This window comes from Balaenoptera borealis, assembly GCF_965194805.1.
Source record: "Balaenoptera borealis genome assembly, chromosome: 20".
In the NCBI taxonomy this organism is placed as follows: Eukaryota; Metazoa; Chordata; class Mammalia; order Artiodactyla; family Balaenopteridae; genus Balaenoptera; species Balaenoptera borealis.
Window position 1 is genome coordinate 33,599,602 of NC_138879.1, and position 21,582 is coordinate 33,621,183.

At 43.0% G+C, this 21,582-nt stretch overlaps 1 protein-coding gene across 1 annotated transcript in view; it reads left to right on the forward strand.

The window, feature by feature from the left end:
* Nucleotides 1–1,396: 1,396 nt before the first annotated feature.
* ANKFN1 (ankyrin repeat and fibronectin type III domain containing 1) overlaps nucleotides 1,397–21,582 on the forward strand; it is a 424,018-nt gene continuing 403,832 nt past the window's right edge. Inside the window, exon 1 of the mRNA XM_082371893.1 lies at nucleotides 1,397–1,643. The gene's annotated coding sequence lies outside the window, so the exon portion shown is untranslated. The remainder of the gene's footprint in view (nucleotides 1,644–21,582) is intronic.

Sequence of the window (21,582 nt, forward strand, 5' to 3'; positions counted from 1 at the left end):
CCCTGACTTTGAGTGGCTCGTGCAAAGAATAAGATCAAGAGAGGCCATTGTGTTCCTAGGGAACTCCAGTGCAGAGAGTACCCAGTGCTGTTTTTAGAGCTGTTTCTTTTCAGGGTATGGGCAGCTCCAAGAAGATACATTATCAACAGCCCCCTGGAACTGGTTTGAGCCTTGAGCCCGACCACAAGACTGGAGCTTGCTCAGACAAAACAGTGTCCAAAAATTACCTTTGCTTCATTTCAATGCTAAAATATCCTCCCCAGGTGGAGCTTAGGCCCCATTAACATAACATGCAATGCATGAAAGAAGCATGTTTCCAAATTGTGCACACGCGAGATTATGCCTGCCTTCATATGTAATGACAAGACTTTCCTGCTTGGATATTCACCCCCTGTCCTAATAAAAGAACTAACCTTTCCTTGCTGGGGAGCCATGGCTTTGGGAAATGATTCACCATGACCTCCTCATTTGCTGCAAATAAAAACTTCACTTTGTGTGACAATTATTCTTGGCGTTGTCTCTGACTACAAACTTACCAAGAAGCTAGCCCCTTTTGGATTGGCAACAAAAGCAGTAAGAGTCAGTGTCTTCCCCTTGCTGACCAATTTTTATCCATCAGTGGCTCTTTTTCCCATATCTAAGAAATGGACATTCTGGCATTCTTACATGCTTGAGACCTGAAAATCAGGGCTTACCCAAATCTGTTTCCTCTGAGGAAGCAATTGATTACATGGACCATTGGAATGATCCTGGTGTTTTATAATACAATCACAGGGTTCTTCATTACGAGATGAGAAGTCCCCAAAGTGAACAAATACTACTACAGGGTAAGGGATCTTTATTTATCTTATGGGGTGCCTACTTTGCATTGAACTTGATAGTTTATATATACCATCTCACGTCTTGCAGCTCTCCTATAGGCTAAGTATAGGTATCCTGAATGTGAAGCTGAAAAAAGAGACTCAGAGAGGATAAGGACTTTGCCCAAGTTCACACAGCTGATGAGTGATGGAGCTCACATTTGTACCTAAAAGTCTACTTAAATGTATATAAACTTTGGTCTGTCTTTTAGACAGACTTTTAACTTTTACCCACCAAATGATATTACCCCCTATTGATTTCAACAATATTGAACACGTCTGAGGGTTGTAGAGTCCTTCTGTGACACTGCTTTATAATGCCCATATGGCTTCACTTGGAGACATGTTGGAAGCTGTAAGTTCTTAAATGATGTCTCTTCAACTTGGCTAGACTCACAGTGCCAGTAGAAGACAGATGATCCACGGCTGTGCACGGTATCATTGCAAGCTAACGTGTTACTCTGTAGTCTTGGGTTGCCATCCCCTGGAGTGCTTTGATGAGATCAGTTGTCAGTTGCAGGTCTGTTGTTTCTCTCAGCAGAAGCCCAGCCAGTGGAAGATGACAGCCCCAAAGCCCTGCCTGTGTTAGGGGAGCTATCGAACTCGGATAATGACATAAACGAGTCAGTGTTCATCTGGGGAATCTCAGACAAAGCAGCCCAGAGGAAAACCATCTCTGCCGATGAAGGTTTGTTTCACTTGCAACAGGAAAATCAGCAGCAGCAGCAACCAGAGCCGGTGCTCAGGCTGTGGAGAGGGAAAGGGAAGCTGAAGCTACCACATGTGAGTAGCATTTTATGATTTCTCTGCAGCTGGAAAGGAATGCTGGGGAGGGGGCTTGGCTGTGAGGTGGGCGTGCATGTGTGGGTTGAGGCTTTCTGTGTGGCTGAGGGTGGGGGAGATGGTTTACACAATTAACAAGTACATTGAGGATCCGATCTCCTCTGCCAAAGGAAGTGCAAGAGCGGGCTCACACGCACTTGCATTTTCTCTGCTGGTCATAATATATGTAAGCAGCAGGTGGGGAATTTTTTCGTTTTCTTTTTTTTTCTTCCTCTTCTTCATCCTTGAGAGTGGGTTACACCGCAGAAAGCGCAGCCCGAGAGAGGCTTCCTGAGCAGGAGGACTGTTTTCTTTCCGAAGAGATTTTCTTTCACAAGTTTCTTTCGCAGGTGTTGTGTGTAGACCTCTATTCCTTTGCCATTGAGCTGCTCTTCTGCAGGGGTGTTTGCATCCTGCTAACCACAAAGGGGTGAGGGTGACTTTTGTATCTCTGGTTCTCAGGTCAAGTTGTCTGCAGTAAAGAGCACCAAATCCAACACAGTTTAACCTCTCAGTTGTCACTGTTAAAAGAGTTCAGCGAGCACAGCACAGGCACAGGAAACATGGGGTGCCTTTCATGCATCTGCTCAGCAGGTCTCTCAGGGTTGGCAGCGTCAGTCTTGAACTTTGGGAAAGTTTTTTTTTTTTTTTTTTGGACCGAGCTCTGGAATTTACTGTGGAACATTGGATAGGCTGAACCTGAAAAGGGGCAGGAGGGAATATTGTTGCTTTAAAGCACTTGTGCAGCCAGCAGCAGGTGGTTGTAACATGGGGAGCTGGTTAGTGTCTTTGGGTTATTGTTACTGATGCTACGTAACGTGCTGAGTGAAAGTACACCTGGTCGTGAACTTGCTGTATTCTGGTTATCAGAAGACACAGGTGCTTGCGTGTTGTTTGTTTTCTCATCCCTGCTTCCTTCCTTCTCTCTTCAGAAGCTTTGACGTGGCTGAGCATGTCATGCTGAGTGTTTACCCTCTTGAGCATCTGCAGTAAATACATACAAGTTCATCCTCTCCAAGAGGAGGGGAAAAGGGGCAGAAGGAGGGAGCCAGGGAGGGACCCGTTGTTGCTCATCCTAAGGGCAGGCTTTGAGCAGCCGTGCATGACAACGAAGGTAGAAGAGTCGGAGACACTTCACACTGGGACTTGGCCAGGAGGAGAGCGGTCAGCCAATGCTTGAGTGCAGAACTGAATGCTCTTGTGCTGGAGGGTCAGGGCACAGATCCCAAGTTGCTATGGGGCGTACGTGATACATGAACCAAGGGATGAGCTTCACGGGGAATCCTCTCACCCAGGCAGTGCTTTCTGACCTTTCTCATACCTTGGCACTCCAGGGAAACAGACAAGGTGGCTCAAAGCTGGGGATGAGTGGCTGGGTGGCTCAAGTGACCATCCCAGTGGAAAGTGTTCAATAGTTGGGACATCACACTATCTGGAACCTGCCCATGGCACAGAGGTATGCCTTGGCATCCAGGTTGGGGGGATCTAATTTAAAGAACCCAGGGAAAACCAAAGAAATGAGGCGAGGTGACTAACCTGATGTCTATGCTTTGCTATTATTTATTTTTCCTATCACTAGTAAGTGATACAAAGTGTCTTTTTTTTTTAAAGATTTTTTCCTAATCTCAACGTTTTATCATCTCTGGTTCTTCTCTGTTCTCTCAGTCTTTGTCCAAGCATGCCTTTTTGACACAAATGTAACTACAGTCTGGATATATTAATTTACTCTTCTTCTTTCCCAGTATTATTCTATAAGCACTTTCCCATCTTCCAGTACAATTTCACATAAATGATTAATTGTGGCTGGATTAAATGGATTAATCCCTTAAGTGGGTATGCTACAATCTGTTTAGCAATTGTTGACTATTTACATTGCTTCTAGTTTTCCCATAATTGTAATGCCACTCTGAATATGTTCTGTGCATAAAGCAGTTTTACTTCTCTTTCTTTAAAAAAAAAAATTGGATGGATTTTGGATTCAAAAAAAGGATGAATTCTCAACAGTGATATCAGAGAGGTAAAAAATATGGACATTTTAGTGGCTTTTCCTGCTTATTACCAAACTGTTCCTTGAAACATTTCTGTTGCCCCAAACCATCCGTAATATGGTCTAGGTAAATATCAATTGATCTAGAGCCTTACGCACATTGGATTTCCTCTCTCTCTCTACATGAGGAACTATAAAAATGTACTCATCGCTTATTTTCAATTTGCTTTTGAGTCCTAGTAAGCCAGGCACTAGGCACTGTGATCGCCCTAGGACAAGCCTACAGCTTCTCAGGTCCCTTCACTTTGTTAATGACTCCCATGAGGCATCCAGGTTTAGCAGCCTCCCCTTTCCATCTCTGTAGGGATGAAGAAGGGAGGGGCAGAAGCTCTCCATCCTGTACCAGAGTGCCTGAGAAAGATGAGCAGGGGTCACGGCTTGGGGGGTGGGAGGAGCCAGCCCAGAATTCTCTCCAAGCCCTGGAGCTCAAGTCCAGCAGGCTCCCCGGCCCTTCCGTCCTCCTCTGCAGCCCTAACAGAGCCAGCATAGAGGCAAACTCCCACCTTGGGCAGGATTTGAGACAGACGCCTCACAGAGAAGGGTGAATGGGGTCCTTGGGAAGGGGAGAAGTGGTTAAGATTATTGTGAAAAAAAGGAACATGTTTTAAGGTCTCCACTGCTAGGGGTATTTCTCCCGAATGCATGTGCTTTCATGATGGGAGTCAGACAGGGCTGAATGCCAACTCTGATCAAATAAGAGCGGCTGAATGCTCCTTTCTCAGTGCCTACCTCCCTTAAGGATAATTTTATCAACAAGTTATTTTTTCTTTTATGTGACCCATGTATCTGGTCAATTTAGAGATTAATCAGTGCTGTTCTGACCTCCTGTGTAGCTCACCATAAATCACTTCAGTGCTAATCTCTTTTGTTCATTTAGTAATTATTTGTGCAAAATCCAGGAGTGTCCAGTGGGAGCCACACAGAAACTCAGCATATATTTGCCCACCCTGACCTACACAAGTGGAAACTGACAGTGTCTTGGGAGTGGGATTTCCCTGCCCATAGATAAGTGGGTTTGATAAATGTGGGGTTTTTTTAGGAGCTCTATTGACTCAGTGGGCAAGGGCTTAATAGAGACAGAGCTGCTTCACAAAATTGGTGGGCCACTGGTGAGTCTGAATTGGAGGTGATGGGGCAGTGGCCTGAGAAGGAAAGGAGGCCTTGCTGCTTCAGATGCTGGACAGACAGGGAGAAATGGTGTGCTCATGGTCTGCTGGAGAGAATAAAGCTTTGGTCTGCTAAGGATAGGACAAGAGGCTTTTAAATTGTAGCACATGTATTTAGGAAAGACATTAGTAAGGACTTCCCATATGATAACACTCCTCATTCTTTATTGTATTATTGGTTGAAGGTCTAGCTTTCCTGCAGGATTATACTCTGGGAGAGCAAGTATGGTGTGTACTTTATTCCCTGCTGCAACCCCACTTCTCTAAAGTTTGCCGTGTGCCAGGACATGTTTTAAGGGCACATCTACATTATTGTGTTTAATCCTCACAACAATCCTATGCAGTGTTTACTATTATTAGTCCCATTTTACAGATTTGAAAACTGAGAGACAAGGAGGTTATGCTGGAGGGTGTGTAGGGTCAGGGGTTCAGAAGGAGGAGGCATTGAGAAGGGGAAACAGTCTCAGGCCACTTAAAGTGTCAAGACCACAACTTCAGCCCAAGAAGTCAAGCTCCAGAGTCTGAGTTCTTAATCTCTGAGCCATCAACTCTTTTAACATTGGCTGAGGGAATGATGATTGAAAGTCTAAGAGAATGTTAAAACATGACTGTACAGCTAAAATGTACTGTAGCAATAATAGCAATGATGATGGTGATTTTTATAACCAAGCCACTGTTTAATATGCACCAGTCCCTTTGTACCAAAGTTTTGTATGTGCATTTTGAATTAATTCTCACAACAGCCTTATAAGATGATCACCATCCTTATCTATATTTCACCATGAAGAAATTCAGGCTCTGAGATGTTATACAACTTGTCCAAGGTCACAGAGCAAGTGAGTCTGTCTCTGACATCTGTTATCTATGACCACACCTCACTCGTGTACCAACAGTTAGCACTGGATCAAGGGCCAGAGTAGTCACAAGCAAGGTTCTCCTGGGACAGTGGAGGTGTGCTCCATGGCCTCTTTTGATCTCTTTGGACTTAGGGTCCTGGGAAGGCTTTTAGAACCACCTCCCATGATGCTGCACAAAGAACTTCGGTCTCAGCCCATGCCTGGTACTGCCTCAAAGGCAAGTTCCTAAAGGAAGAATTCTCTGAAAAAATATCACCATGAGGCAAGTCATTGGTGTACTTGTAAGGAAAAGACAAGAATCCCAGCCGAGAACCCACCTTTGTTCAGTGCTCTAGACCTGCACTGTCCAATATGGTAGCCATTAGCCACATGTGGCTATTGAGCACTTGAACTGTGGCTGGCTCAAACTGAAGTGTGCCATCAGTGTAAAAATATGCATCAGATCTCAATGGCTTAGTATTAAAAAATGGAGACTATCAATACATTTGTATTGATTACATATTGAAATGATAATGTTTGGCATATAATGGATTAGATAAAATATATTCTTAAAATTAATTTTACCTGTTTTAAAAGGTAAAACCTTTTTAAAAGTTGTGGTAAAATATACATAACATAAAATTGACCATATTAACCATTTTTCAGAGTACAGTTCTATAACCAATCTCCAGAACTCTTTTATCTTGCAAACTTGGTGCTCTATACCCATTAAACAACTCCCCATTCCCCCTTCCCGCAGCCCCTGGCAACCACTCTTCTACTTTCCGTCTCTACGAATTTGACTACTCGAGGTACCTCATGTAAGTGGAATCACATAGTACTTGTCCTTTTGCAACTGGCTTATTTCACTTAGCATAATGCCCTCAAGGTTCATCCATGTAGTTGACTATGTCAGAATGCCCTTCCTTTTTAAGGCTGAATAATATGCCATTGTATGTATGCACCACATTTTGTTTGTATGTTTAACTGTCAAAGAACACAAGGTTTGCTTTCACCTCGTTTTACTTTTCCTCGGTATGGCTTCTACAGCCTTTAAAATTGCATATGTGTCTTGTATTTGTGGTTTATGTTACATTTCTATTGGACAACGCTGCTCTGAATTTTTCTCTCTTCCTCAATGTCTCCTCCTTCTCCTTCTTTCACCAGATGCTAGTTTGGCCTCTCTCTTCCCCCTTCCCTGAGACCTGAGCCAAGAATATTAGCTCTGATTAAGCACTCCCTTTTGTAAGAATCTATGAAAGACTGTCACGTTAGGCAAAGTTTTCTGTAATTGAATGAAACTGTGACATAGCTCAAGGTAGTTTTTTCCATAATACATAAGTAGAAGGCCCAATAAATTGGGATTGAGAAGGAAAAGCTTTTGAAGTGATTTGATATTTTTAAAAGTCAACAGCTTTCCTCAGCTCACAGTCTGAGAGTGAATTTTATTAACCACCAAGCAAAGAGGAGTACAAAACCAATAAAGCATAAATTCACAGCACAGATCTACGCCAGCCTCTCACTTTTGAAATACAGATTTTGTAGAAAGACCTAGGTATCTGGAGATTCAAGGCATTGGAAACTTGTCAGTGTCTTTTGAATTTCCCATTACTTATAGGATATAACTCAAAAGCCTTAGGCCTTTCAACTTTCCAATTTTCTTTCCCACCACTCCCCACAGGCCCCTCTATAAGAAGGTAAGTATTACTTTTTAGTCTCCAAATGTACAGTGCAATCCCAGGCCTCCCAGCCTTGACAATGTTCTTACTTTAACCTGGGAGACCCCACCCTATGCATATACACCTGGTGAAATCTTGCTCGTTCTTCAGGACAAAGTTCAAAGGTCACCATCTCTGTGAAGCATTCCTTGACTCCAGTGCCCATTAGGTTCCCAACAGGAAACACTCCAATTGGCACACTCCAATGATTGGTTAAAGGATGTCGCATGATGGCGCACTTTACAAAGATGTGCAAGGTTAAGGGTAGCCAAGATGAGATGGTGAAGCAGCCCAAGGCTAGCGACCACTAGAATCAGGAAAGAAAAAACAGTTCCCAGAACTTGACCAGATTTGTAAGAGGGGCCTCCAGACAGAAGCTGTGGCCTGTCCTAGAACACCTGCAGTGTGACGGGAAGGGATCTCTCTCCTCCACCGTCGGGTGTCCTCCCATCAACTGAGCCCATCTAGAAGTGGGAAAGCACAAGTGCGCAGAGGATACCACTCATAGACAAAGCCTCCAAGAACACAGGGCAGGTGGAGATGTGGAGTGTGCCTCTAGAAGGACTAACAGAGATGCTCTAGCACAAGCCCTTACCTCATCTCCAGAAACACCCCCTCTCTTCCCAAGACTCCTAAGAGGAACTGTTTATACCATAAGATAATGCTTGTCATATTGTATTCGTATTGTTGAATTCACTGTCTTTTCCCGAGCTACTCAGGAGACCATAAGCTCTTTGAAGGTCAGATTCATTCCTCACATTCATATATATATTTCTGACACCTAGCAAAGTACTTGGGAGTAAATAGTAAATATTTAAATATATAAATATGGAGTGAATGAATGTGGTCCTTTATCACATTTTTTCCCCTAAGTCCCCCGCTGGAATCTGGATGATCTACAGAGAGTCTAGATTGGGAATTTCTCAATGAATTGGATACATAGGATTAATACACTCCTTTGAGTCCCAGCTAGGGTGCTAAAATGATTTGAATAAATGATACTCAGTGCCTCGTTATGCTGTAATTGGTAGCACATTAAATTGTGAGGAATTGAGGAACTTGAACATAAGTGGCAAGAATCAGCAGTAAGTTAGATCGACTAAGAAAATAAGTGTTTGCGCCCAGGAGAAATGTACTATATATATATATATAGTAAATATATATACTTATATATGTATGTATAATGTCATATGCCTTTTATTCATGGCCTTTTTAATTGGAGTTTTCATATAAATTACAAATTTTGGAGAAAGGAACTAGAGGATTTAATGCTTTGAACCTAAAGCAACTGTGATGAGAGTTGGGTGCACAGTGAGAAATGCTGACCAGGGCAATGGAAGGCAGAGACTAAGTGGAGACTGGACACTGAAGGGTACATTTGAGACTTAGGTTGACATGGCCATGGTTGTTCCAGGAACAAGGTTCTACCAGGCCGACTGGATTCTTAACCAAACCAATGAGTGAAGATACATCTCTGAAGTATATCAATGTATCTCAGGTTTGCTCACTCTACTGGGTTTAATTTTTAACCTGGAGTTTGGAGGTTGTATTATTTTCCTAGGACTGCCATAACAGAGTACCACAAACTGGGTGGCTTCAGACAAGAGAAATGTATCCTCTCACAGTTCTGCTGGCCAGAATCTTGAAATGAAGTTGTCAGCAGGGCCATCCTCCCTCTGAAGCCTCTAAAGGAGATTGCTTCATTGCCTCTTCCAGCTTCTGGTGACTCTAACCTCTCCTTGGCTTGGGACATAACTCCAATCTCTGCCTCTGCCTCCATCTTCACATGGCCTTTTCCCCTCTGTGTCTGTGCCTTAAATCTCCCTTTTCTTTCTCTGATAAGGACACCATTTATTGGATTTAGGGCCCACCCTAAATCCACGATAATCTCATCCAGAGATCCTTAATTATTGCTGCAAGATCTTGTTTCCAAATAAGGTCACACTCACAAGTAGTGGGGGTTTAGAAGTGTACATCCCTTTTGGGGACCACCATCCAACCCACCACAGAGGTTACGTTAGTTCTGGTTAGTCAGCCTCCTTTCCAAAGCCAAGCCCTTCCCTCTAGTCCACGTTTTCTCATCTTCTTGAATCTAAGATCTTGTTCCCATCCATTATTTCCATTTTCTCTTTTGCATCTTTAATGTTTTTGCCTTGCTCCTTCCCTTCAGGGTACAAATATGCTTAGTTCCTTCCTAACCGTAAACAAACCACCTTCTCACTGCCTGATTGTACCTTCAAAATTTAAATCCTTTTCCAATACCACCACACCTCACAAAAGCTCCCCTCCCCACCACCACTCCAAGGAAGGACCCCCCCTCCCCCTTTACTTCTCAGACATTTCTGGGCTTTTGCTCTCATCAAAAAAGAAGCACCTTTCTGAAGTAACCAGGAAAGTTCAGGTTGCCCAACCTTATAAATACAGGTTCTCTTTGGTCCTTCTGACCCTCTCTGCAACATCTAATTATCTTGGCTATCTCTTTCTGCTTGGAGTTTCTCTCTTACCTCAAGGTGTCAAGTTAGGGCTTGCAGGGAAAAATCTCCCTCAACTATATCTTTCCCGGCTTCTAATGGATTATTATCCTGAACTTAACATTTGTTGTGTTCCTTCCCTCTATGCCACATGGGTTGACTTTTCTTTAAAAATCTACTTAAAGAAAAATAACATTACTGACACCTGTCAAGTATTCAAAAGGTGGCTTTGTTACTGAACCAAACTTGGGTCTGCTTGCCCTCACGCAGTAAAGCCAAACTACTGACACCAAGTTGTGGTAAAGGAAAGTATGGCATTTATTGCAGGCCCCCAAACAAGGAGAAGGGGCAGCTCAAGCTCAAAAGACCTGAACTCCCCTATTGCTTTCAGGGAAGGGGTTTTAAAGGCAGTGTGAGGGAGGGGGCTTCAGAGTGTGATCGACTCATGCACAATTCTCAGATTGGTTGGCATCAAGGTGAGGTTTCAAGCATCATCGACCTTCTGGTTTCAACCAGTCTGGGGTCTATGTGCTGTGGTCAGCAGTTTTCCTCTGGTGAGGGTCTGCTTCCTGTAAAAACAACTTAGGAATATGTGTCAGGCCTTTATCTGTGTCTTTCAGGGAACTGAGAGTTTGGTGATTCTACGATGTGGCAGACTTATAGTCTAAATTGTTACCAGTTCCCCAGCCCAACAGCTATTCTTTGTTTCTACATCTTCAGGTTTCCTCATCATTAACTCTTGAGCCAGCCTTTTGAGACTCAGGGGGAGCCTGGGAGACTAAAGCAAAAGCCTTTTACTTCAAAGGACAGGGACACAGGGGCTTGTATACAGGTTCAGCTTCTTATTTTTAAATAAAAATACTTATTACAACAAAAATACCGTTCCCTTCCCTGAGGTAGTATTACATCTGTTCAACATGTTTGAGCCATCTAGTCTTAGCTAGTTATCACCTGGCCTTGGGAAGATAAGGCCAAGATAAGGTAAGATAAAGTAACTGTCCAGTGCTCTGCTGTTTCATAAGACAAGGATTCAGACTCTGACCACTGTGACGCCCACCACCTTCTTTCCAAGGCAGGGCTTTATAGGTTCTGCTGATGAAGGGTCCTGCAATGCACAGTGGCTCCTGGCCATTCACTAATTGGTCAGTCTGTGGGTGTGTTACTGTGGCCCTTCCCAGTGCTAACAAGAGAAGAGGGATTTGTGAATTCAGCTGTTGTTTAGACGTCAGCCAGCAGCAAAATCTGTGATCCACGGATGCTCCCCTACAGTCTTGGTTTTAGTTGTTTTCTTAGAAAAGCATCCATTTCATCAAGATATTCAAGGCCATTGGAATCAATCTGTATACGATATTCTTCTATAAAATTGCAATTCCTTCTATATTGGCAGTTATGTCTCTTCTTATTCCTAATATTACTCTTTTGTGTTTTCTCCATCTTGCTTTTTATTTTTTAATTTATCTTTTCAACAGAGCACTTTGAGTTTTACTGATTAATTTTAGTTATCTATTTCATTGATTTGGTTTTATTAAACTTTTATTAATATAGAGTATACGTACAAGAAGGTACGCATAGTACAGCTCAGTGTATTTTCACAAAGTAAGCACATTCATGTAATCACTAGATCAAGAAATAAAATGGTACCATGGTACAAGCACAGCAGCCCAGAAGCCTCCTGGGAGCCCTTGCAGTCAACTGCCCCCCAAGGGTAGCATTATCCTCCCTTTGAACAGCATAAATTTATCTTGCCTGTCGGTTCTTCTACTTCTTATACAATCTACTCATATAAAATATATGTACTATTTTGTGTCTGGTTTTACTCACTATTATGGACAGTTTCTCATCTGTAACCTACTTTGAGTGTTATCAAGATTGGAGACAATAAGTGTCAGTTACCTGCACAGGGTCTGGCTATAGCAGATATGTAAGTGAGTTATTATCATGAAAAGGGGGCATTATCTGCAGATGAGTGATGTGGGAACAAGGAGGGGAGGTGAGGACTGTGTGCAGTGGACAAAGCTCAGCTAATTTATCCTGTCTAGTTCCCAAACACGGTCAGGACCATGATAGGAAGACCCATGTAGGAAAGCAGGATTTTGGTACTTCCTTTCCAACCACCTGATGACATGGTAAATACCAGATTTCATTATTTTCTAACAGTTCATTATAAAAATTTTCAAACCCATTGAAACACTGAATTTACAGCAAACACCCATGTACCCACCATCTGGCTTCTATAATTAACATTTTGCTCTTCACGCTTGATCACATATTTATGTCTGTCCATTCATCAATCCATTTTTATTTTTTATGCATTTCAGAGGAAGTTGCTTTAGTAGTAGGGTTTTAAAAAAAAAAAATAGGTGAAATTCACATAACATAAAATTAGCCATTTCAAACTGAGTAATTCAGTGTTATTTAGTACATTTATGTTGTATATCACATCTATCTAGTTCCAAAGCCTTTCTGTCACTCCAGAATAAAGCCCCTTATCAACTAAGCCATTACTCTTCATTCCTTCTTCCCCCCAGCTCCTGGTGACCTCCAATCTATCTGTTTCTATATTTACCTATTCTAGATATTTAATGTAAACAGAGTCATACAATATGTGACCTTTTGTGTCTGGTTTCCTTCACTTAGCATAATGTTTTTAAAATTCATCCACGATGTAGCACATTCCTTTTTATGGTTGAATGATATTCCATTGTGTGAGTACACCAGAGTTTGTATACCCGTTCATCCATTGATGGACATTTGGGTGGTTTTCACCTTTTGACTATTGTGTATCTGAGAATTTGTGTACAAAGATATGGTTAAGTACTTGCTTTCAATTTGGGGAAAATATACGTAAGAATAGAATTGCTGGGTCATACGGTAATTCTATGTTTAACTTTTTGTGGAACCGCAAAACTATCTTTCTGGTATGGTAGTAAGTTTTTAAGTCCCAGGAAATCTGTTGCTCAAGATGGGCATACTTGTCCTAAGATTAGATGGCACATGAGAGGAGATGCTGCTTAAGCAGCTTACAATTTCCTCTTGTCTCCTATAGGGTGTGTCAATTCAACTGTCAGTGGAGGGGCAGGGTGTATAGTCTCTTGGGACATAGACTACTCAATTAATGATTCCTGTTGTGTAATCAGTGAGTCTCCATTCCAGGAAACTGCCACATGGAGCAAGACCCGTCTGATACCACAGGAAGCAGCACCAGGTCCCCTTATGATTTCCTGGGTTATGCTAGTAGTTAAGTACAACAGATTTGGGTTGGAGAGAGAGGAATTTGCCAAAGAGACGCATGGGAGTGGCAATCCTTGGAAGAGACGCTGACAGCTGGTGTGAGATTTCAGAGGGCTGCCCTGCTCTGTGAGCCTGAGAAAACAGGAGACATTCCAACTATTGTATGATATCATCTGCGTCTTAGTAGCATTTGTTTTTAAACTATGGACTTAATTGCTGTTACATTGGCTCCTATATCTTTTTTCCCCAAAAGTTGAATCTTTGAAATTCCCATGAAAGCACATTCAGTTGCCGTTTCTGTTCCCACTTGAAGACAGGATCATCCCTAATAATGAAAACAAATCTGTTATTGGCAAAGCAGTCCCAGGTGTTGCTTTTGGAGAGTCGGGAAGGGGAAGCAAAAAGTCTCAGAGTGACCCAGAGATTGCAACAGATTAACAAAGGCTGTTTGCAAACAGGCCAATAATCCACCACTTTGCACATCATGTTATCATGTGCAAATCCCATTCACAAAAACCTGGTGGAGTCAGCAGAGAGGGTGCTGGTGGATCTTGATCTTCAGGTAAAGAACTCCAGATCAAAAAGGATATGTACCTTATTCAAGGCCATAGAGCTATCAAGGAACAGGTTCAGAGCGCAAATCCTGTGCTGTTCCCAGCGTAGGAGAAAAAGAGAATGATCATCCAAGGTGTTGGGGAAATAAAACTTTGGAGTCACCTAGAACCTGGTTTGGTCTGTTGGAACAGTGACTCGGTCACTGACCAGCCATGTAACCACTAGCTCACTGAGCCCCTAATCTTCATTTTCTTCACTTTCAGTGGAGCTGATGCTAGCTATAAGATTAACGTGAAGATAAAATGAAATAGTGTACATTAAGTACTTTACATGCTAGCAATTGCAGGTGCTCAAAAAATTGTAGCTTTCCTGCCCCAACCAGATCATGCTAGCAGATTCTAGAAAATCTGTTCCCACGACTTCTTCAACCCTTGCTCTTTTTCTCCCAAGTGTCCTAAACTGCACATGCCCTGGCCCTAAGCAAAGTTCATCAGAGATATTAGCCTTGACATAAAAACAATGGGGGTGCTTTGAGATGAGGAGACACTTTGCAGTCAGAAGATAGGGACCATCAATGTTCATTACTTAATTAGGATAAACTTTCATTTATATGTCCAGCTGTCAGGAAGCAAGACCTGATCAAAGGCCCATTAGTCACAAGGCTGGCTTGGCAAAGGGCCGCTTAGTTAAGGCAGTGAATTTAACATGAAAGGGAAGAGGGAGCCGGAACACTGGGGCTTGGTACATTGTGCATTAGTGAGTCTTTGGGTCCTAGTTCTGCAAGCTTTCTTTAACAGAGGTTAACCCAGATGCTGAAGGCTGACTGTATCATGTGTCCATGGCAGTCGTGAGCAAGTGGTAGCCTTTCATCCCCTTGTCAAATTTCCAAATTGGGCAAACTTGAGAACAAGACTGAGAGGCAGAAATGTCTTGTCAAATTTCACGGAAATTGCTGGTCCCCAAAGACAGAAATAAACCTTTCAGACCATTATAGGGCAGAACAGGGTTGACTGTCCTATCTCTGCTGCAGAATTTGGAACTTGCCAGACTTTAGAATGGTCATTCAGTGTGGACCTTTGTACACTTATGTTCCAATAGCACTCATTCTTTAATATGGAATTCTCATTTGCGACAGTTGTAATATTAATGGTAATATTTCTATCATTACGTTCTAAAACCAGACAGTGTGAGACACAAATTAATAAGCATTTGCTCAACACCCACAGGCCACCAGGTGCTGCTACTACAATGAGGAGAGGTATTGCAGAAGTGGATGAAGAGATAAATGATTTATTTTTCACATTTTGTAAGCACATTTGCATTATACAAGCACTCTGCACATTTGCATAATCTGCTAGTTGAATGAATAAATTGACAGTGCATTGTGGAATTGCCTTCATGATGTGGTGAGGATATAATTGCTGTTATTGTTATAACTGATCTCATTTGCTGAGTACCGACTGGACTGAGGGGGGGTGAGGGTGGGTGGGTACCATGTGAGGACAGCAGAGGGCAGTGGTTAAGAGCACCAACTCCAAAGCCACATTGCTGCATTTGGCTCCTGACTTTGCTGCTTTCTAGCTGTGTAGGCTTCAAAAGCAGGCTGATTTCTTTGTGCTTCAGTTTCTGCATCTGTAGAATCAGAATGGTAACAGTGATACCTGCTTTGTAGGATTGTTATAAAGACTAAACGAAGTAACTTTTGTAATGTGATCAGAACAGTACTTGGCGCAATGTAATAATAATCATCATTATAATAATCCCCTCCCCCCATCCCCACACACGGGGCAAAATGCCCATTTTTGAAAGGAGGAAGCTGATTCCTAATGCCTCAGGGGTAGAGTAGCCTTGAAATTCAGGTTGTTCTTGCTCCAAGTACATTCTCCTCCCACGAAGCCTGCGACATCCTGACACTGAATGGAGTGTGCTGACCCTGGCGTGCCCGCTGTCATGATGAGGCAGAGCTCTCTTGTGCCTCCCTCTCCAGAAATGAACATTTCACGAGCATGTACACATCCCACTTTTGCTGGAGCTGGCGTCACCATTTCCAAAAGAACAGTCTCTGCCTAAATGTGCGAGGGCTCTAAGAAGCACAAAGAGATTCCTACCGCACTTATAAGCACTTCTTCAGTTCTCACTCTGTCTAAAATAGAAATGCAATCTCAGAGATGCTTTCATCTGAGAGATCAATCTCCCCAGGCTCCACTCCACACTCACGGTGGAGACAGCATGGTCCTGAGGGCCTGTGGTATGTTGAAGATCCTAGGGTTGGGGCTAGGCTGGAGGTGATTGGAGTTTTAAATTGGCATCACCAAAAACAGGACAGTCATTGTGGTGAGGAGAAATCACAGTCGGACTTCCCTGGTGGCGCAGTGGTTACGAATCCGCCTGCCAATGCAGGGGACAGGGGTTTGAGCCCTGGTCCAGGAAGATCCCACATGCCGCAGAGCAACTAAGCCCATGCACCACAACTACTGAGCCTGTGCTCTAGAGCCCACGAGCCACAACTACTGAGCCTGTGCTCTAGAGCCCACGAACCACAACTACGGAAGCCTGTGCACCTAGAGCCACAAGAGAAGCCACCACAATGAGAAGCCTGTGCGCCCCAACGAAGAGTAGCCCCCGCTCGCCACAACTAGAGACAGCCCGCACAGCAATGAAGACCAAAGGCAGCCATAAATAAATAAATAAATTGATTTTTAAAAAAAGAAAGAAATAACAGTCAAAGAGGGAACCAGAGATCAAGGTAAAGAAGCAGTAGAAGGTGCCCATTCTGAAGAGCAAGGAAGTAAAATCGCAAGACAGGTCAACTCTGGAGCTGAGATAAATGGGCACTGGAGAGTGAAGCCTGAAGCAGGGTGGGGTGGGGAGCTCCAGACAGTCTGAACCTACTGTTGTGAAGTGGCCTGTCCAGCTGCGTTCGTGCTTGGATGTTTATTTGTTTGAGAGGGGCTCTGCAGGGCTCGAGTCAAATACGAGTCCCTTGATTTATCAAAGGGATCTCTAGAGTTTGAGTCCAGTGAGATTTAATCTGATGTTGAAGATTCTGTTCAGTCTTATAACAGTGAGGATGCCTTAGGAGATGTCTGAGTCAGTGCGGTATATTAAAGTCATATCCATACTCAAGTATGCCAATGCGATAATTTGATGGGAGAAGCAAGGAGAAGAGAAATACTAAAGTCCTGCTGAGCAAACATTATCAGTAGCATTTCTCTTCAGTTTGTCACCAACTTATCATTACACAAATGAGAATTTCATTACTCCCAAGGGAGAGACTTGATTTCTGAGGTACCTCTAGGGCTATGAGGTCAATGGAGACAAATGATCTTTGGCTAAAATTCTGCATTCTTGTGGTATTACTTTGTTTCCAAACACGGAAGCAAAACACTGATCGGGAGTAAATCAGGAAAGGAGACTCACCCACCCAGACCAAGTTATACCAATGTCTTTGTTATTTGACAGAAGTAGATCATATTGGAGGGAGGTTAAGCTTTGTCTTATGCTGGCCTTAGTCCTGAACCGGGAAGATGACCCTTCTGCTCTTAGAACATGGCATCTGCCCTTTATTGGGCAACCTTGGATTTTTCCATTTTACCCATCAAAAGTAATAGTAATTCTTGAATCAACCTCTTCAGTGTTTTCCCCTTGAAAGGATAAAAGGATAAAGAGCCTGGATTTGCAGGGCTGGGAGGTCCTTCATGAACAGGCAAAATGTGCCCAATCATCACAGGGGAAACTTGTGAACCTGACAAAAACCTGTCTTCCAAATCTCTCAAATCCTTCCTCAGAACCAGCCCTACCCTTGTCTTTGTTCTAGATCAGTCATGTATCTGTATATGGTTTTGGTACTCTTTGGACTTGCTTCCTGGCTCCTTTATTTCTGTATTTGGCTTACTTTATGCACTTTCTTGAAAACTGTTTCTGCCTCTTCTCTAGTAACTCACTGGCAACCTTGGCAACTAACTTGAATGCTGCTCTCCCTCTTTGCTGATGCCTCTTCCCCTCTCCTAGGGTTCTGAAGCCTAAATGGACTGGTAATGATAGATGTGCTTTCTCTTCCAACTTGGAGTGTTGACTACATTTGGCAACCTCCTGAAGGTGTTTCCTGAGATCCCAGGGGGTATAGGCTGTGACTCATCCACTAGTTGCATGTCAGGAACTTTGCAAACACTGTGCTAAATGCATCATATTAAGTCTCCCAACAACCCTCAAGAGGTAATTATTGTTAATTCTATTTAATTGTTAATTCTATTTAATGGAGAAATTTTGGATTGTGTTCTAGCCATTGTGTTGTTATGATGTAGAGATTCTGTATTCTGTTATATTCCTCTAAAGAGTTTTGATATATTTTATAGCAGGCAGTAACTTGCTTAGACTCAAATTGAACAAGACTCTGTCTTGCCTGTGGTAAGTGGCAGCTAAAATCTCAGTTCAACTCTTTTTTCCTTTAGCTGGGTGGTTTGCAGTCTGCTTCATGCATGTATAGTTCAAGGGTCAGCTACAGATTTGGGCAGAGTTAATGCACAGAATCTGGGGCTCCCCTACTCTGGCATTCTCCTTTCTAGGCTTCCCTCTTCACTTTCCAGAGTCTGTGGCCACCTTGGATTCTGTCTCCAATTCCTCAGACCAGAAAGATGGCAAGTGTTCTCTTATTCCTTCAGCTGGCCTGTGTCACACTGTGACTATGGCCTACCCTAGAGTTACAACAAAATGGGGATCTCACCCTCTGTTGATCTCTTCTTCCAAGTTTCAACTCCTTTCTAAATCTGCCTGCTTTTGTTGTCTCTTTAGAGACTTTGGGTATATTTTGCCCTTTGAATATTTTGTCCTAAGTTTATAGCTGTTGTTCATGGAGACTGGTCTGCTGGGCACTTACTCCATCACACTGAAAGTAGAACTCCAGAAAATATTCAAAAGATTCTATCAATAACTACTACCTTTATCATTATTCTCATGACCAGTCTTCTCTTGCTGAGTCACAGAATCACAGATATCCTGGGCAGGCATTGTGAAGCAGACAGAAAAAAGGAACCAAGATAGATCTCTGGAATATAGCATTAGTACCCCTCTGCAAGGTTTGCAAAGCAGTGGTTCTTTCCAGAACTGCATGGACGCATCACCCTTTCTGAGTCGCCATGTATATGTGGGGAGAAGGAGGCAGGGTCATTTTCTTAAGTAAAGCACAGTTGATGAGGTGCTAATTCTTCTCCACCCACGTCTCCCTCAGAGGACACATAGCAAACAGCTCTCACTCTGGAGACAGGAGGCTTGCCAAAGTGCATCACACCAGCAGGACGTGACTGGACTGTGTTTTGGAGTGACTGAAGAGGCAGCAGCAGCACGTCCAAGTTCTTTGCGGCTCTTAGCGGGCCACAGAAGAGAGCCAGCTCTCTCTTACAACCCTGCCCGATGGAGCTTGGAGTTTATCTGTGGGACAAGAGCCACAAGGTATGTCTCCTACAAGGAGTATGACTGTTCTCCTGGCAAGGGCCGAAAAGGAGATGCGACTGCTGCCAGGGAGGCCCTCCACGTCAGAGGACAGCAGAAATTGATGCTCCTGACAACCAGACACTCCTCGGGTGCCTCCACAACCCAGAAACCACTCACCATCCACTGCACCAGTTTACAAATATGAACACTTTATTTCTGCCTCCCCACTGTCCGGACCCCAACAGCACACATGGCAATACAGCCATTATCACAGTGGGACCAAACCGGGATGACACTGGCAGCAGGAGACTGCAGAGACATGCTTAGAAGCCAGATGATGGTCCAAGGGGCTGTCATTCATGGAGGCTGACCTCTGCCCCAATTATTCCCCTACGCTGTACATAGTCAAAAGAAGCGAAAAGGAATGGAATCAGAAAGAGGAGGAAGGGAGAGGTCCAAGTGAAAAATGCTGTGAGGATGAGAATGTAGACTAGACACTGTCTAAGATTTAATAAGCAGGACTGAGTTAAAAACAGAAAAACGGAAATGACACCAAAAGAAGCTGCCTGCTTTAGGCAGATGGAGAGTTCAGGGCCTATAAAGGAACTTGCAGTTCTAAGGATAAAGTGGGTTTTGCGTCTGAGCTTGACTAAGTGGGAGCTCTCCTTGTATACCTCTTCCACACACAGAACCCCAAATCTAGGTGCTGTAAAGAAGACTGGCAGATTTGACATGGAAATTCAACCTCTGTGAATTGAGAGGCGCCCTCCAAAGGTGAAAAGATGAGTGAGAGAGTAGTAGAATCTATTTACAATATATGCATTCAAAAATATGTCAACAAAGATGACCCAGAGGAGGGAGACAATTTGGCAAGTCACAAATGCAGACACATGAATGGCTAAGAAACATTAAGAAAAAAGCTTTGTTTCTCAAGGATTGATTGAAATGAAAATTAAAACAAGGAAATATCTTTTTTCACCTATTAGACTAACAAAAGTGTAACTGATTTTTAACATCCAGTGTTGGTGTGAGATTGGTGGTGGCTGGGGGAGAAGACACTCATCTCATGATGCTGAGGGCCAAGTTAGAATTATGCAGTCTTTTCAGGGGCAATTAATAGTACCTGTTAGAATTGAAGTGTGCTTGCCCTTTGAAAAACATTCCACTTTCATGAACCTGTCTTATAGACAGTCTTCCAAGGGCATAAGGATAAACATACAAGGATATTCACTGCTACATGACTTGTAATTGCAAGAAATCAGGGACAACCTAAATGCCCAACAGTAGGGAAACTGTTAAAGAAATTATGGCAAATCCACTCCATTCTGTATCTAGGATTCAATATTCAAGAATACTATTCAGCTATTAAAGAGAATGAAGTACTTCTGTATGAATAACAGAGAAGCTTGTCCAAGACAATTGTTGAGTGGCACAAGCAAGGAGTTGAATTTTCTATGTGTCAGAACTTTTCCCATTTCATCTTCTATAATTATATGGCTCTATGATCGGTACTGTTGTCACCATCCCCCATCCCATTTTAACCAAGGAAGCAATCAAGACCGAGAGAGACTAAGTAAATTTCCAAGGTTGGCTTCAGAATTCATGTTCTTAACTATTATATTAGTGTGTGTGTGTGTGTGTGTGTGTGTGTGTGTGTGTGTGTGTGTGTGTTTCATGTGTTCATAGAGACATGGAAAGTGTGTGGGTTCGGGAAAGACAATAATACAGTGTATTTCTGTAGGGTGCCACCCAATTCTCTCTTGAAAGCAAACAAGGCTACCTCTCAAAATGTTAGGTACTGGTGGCTTATAGCTCACTCCCTCCCCAGGAACTGCCCTCTGCTGAAGGGAGCTGCCTCCTCCAAGTTCACACCCCCTTCTGCAGGGGTTGAGGGATGGCTCACATCCAGTGTATGGTGGAAGGGGTGGCATACAAAGACCCCTTGCCTCCCTTTAGGACAATTCTGACAGTGCATCCCAGCTCCCAAGTTCCCCCTATGAATCAACTCCAGCCTTTTTGGAAACCACATCGTTCAACTTCTCCCTCTGCCCAGTCCTGTTTCTTTCACTCCTATCTGGCTCTGGTGACCAAGGGCACTTCTTAGTAACCACTGTGCAGGCTAATCTCCACCTCAGAGTCTATTCCTCAGGGAGTTGGAAGGTGGAGAGTAGAGGGGAGAGGTGAGAAAATGACTTCCATTTAATATATATTTCTATTTTGTGTGAATCTTGTCCAGTGAGCATGCAATATGTATATTAATTTCCAAAACGTCAATGTAAAGCATAAAAACATAAAATTAAAAAACATTGCTGCGATTATATAGCCAAGAAAATTGGGACCCTAGAATCTGACTGGAGATTTGTGTCCAGGAAATAAAATAGCAGGCCTTTCATTAATTTTTCAGGGTTCTCATCTGAAAAATAAAATGCCTTTCCACTGTGCCCGG